This window comes from Lactuca serriola, chromosome 4, assembly GCF_051521515.1.
Source record: "Lactuca serriola cultivar US96UC23 chromosome 4, Lser_US96UC23_V15, whole genome shotgun sequence".
Taxonomy (NCBI): domain Eukaryota; kingdom Viridiplantae; phylum Streptophyta; class Magnoliopsida; order Asterales; family Asteraceae; genus Lactuca; species Lactuca serriola.
The window spans coordinates 65,772,404-65,773,921 of record NC_136411.1 but is presented as its reverse complement, the minus strand read 5'-3'; positions in this window follow the sequence as shown (position 1 = coordinate 65,773,921).

Genomic DNA, 1,518 nt, shown 5'->3' with positions numbered 1-1,518 from the left:
CCATGTCGTGGGCACTAGGTTTTCAGCAGCTTAATGGATTAAGTTGCTTTCTTCGATTCCAAAGGCTCCAAATTTCAGATTTGATCTGAAACAAAGTCTAGAAGGATAAAGTTTCCAACTTTACCCGATAAGACCATCTAAAAGGTCAAAACCTCAAACCCTTTCAAAGGAGCTAAATAAGACATGACATTTCCCATTAAGCACTTATCCCATAAAGTAACATAATCCATTAAGCTAAATACTTAACTCAACATAAAAGCATGTGTTATCTTTATGTGGGTCTAATCTTTCAACCATCTTTGATGACTTTGAACTACAAGATTGATATTGGAATTGGGATCTAGAAGTACATGCATTGCATCGCAATATTTATCATTAAAAATGCTTCTTGAGTAGATGTTGAAATACAAATGGTAAGCTTGTAAATCCTAGTGAGTATACACGAGCCGATTATTAAATAGTTTTGGATGATGGCGACATTTAAACTTAAAGTCACCCCATAAGTAGTTCAAAATAATTTTTTAATAATTCAATAACCCAAAGTCGAGGGTACATTAGAACCATATTCTAAAGTTCCAATAAACTAACAAATTTAACATTATTGAATTCATAGTTTAGTAAAGTCAATAATTTTTAAAACATAATTACATCTAAAACGAAAATAGTTCAACAAACCTTACATTTTGCATTTTTTCTATTTTAGACCTATTTTCTTTTCAAAATAAACTCAGCAGTTACTTATTCCTTGTTATTTCTTTAATGGATTCGATTATCAAAAAGTAACCCTTTATCCCCTTAACTCACATGTGTCCTAAGCATCGACAAATCACCTTCATACTAAAATCATGGCCAAACTTGGATTTGAATTTGCAATAAAGGATCATGGACCTTTCAGTTATTTTCTCGTTATTAATGTTTCCTGCCATATAAGTGGATTGGTTTTATGTCCAAATAAATATGTTATGGAAGTATTGTAACAAGTTTAAATATCATATTGCAAACTTACACCCACTCCCATTAGTAAAGGAAAACTTAATACCAATCATGGAAAACCTTACTCTAACCCTACTTTATATTGCATCTTTGATGGAGCGCTTCAATACCCCACCTTGACCAACTAGATATATCATATGCAATATTCTTCCACATATATGCCCCTAATGAATCCTATATGGTAGCATTAAAGTGTGTACTATGCTATGTTCAATGTCCTCTTGATTGTAATCTTACACTATATAATACTTCTTCCACATGTATTACCATATATACTGGCGCTGACTAGGCTATATGACTAAACTTGGATTTAGAACCTTCTTTTATGTGTTGGATTTACAACCTTCTTCTTGAGCTTTCGTTGGCATCAGTTTATGTAGTAAGATGTGTGGAAGTATTATTATTATGTGTAAGACCATAATCAAGAGGATCTTGAACATAGCATAGTACATACTTGAAAGCTACCATATGGGATTCACAAGGTCAAGACATATGGAAGCATCTTTTTTGAACTACATATGATAT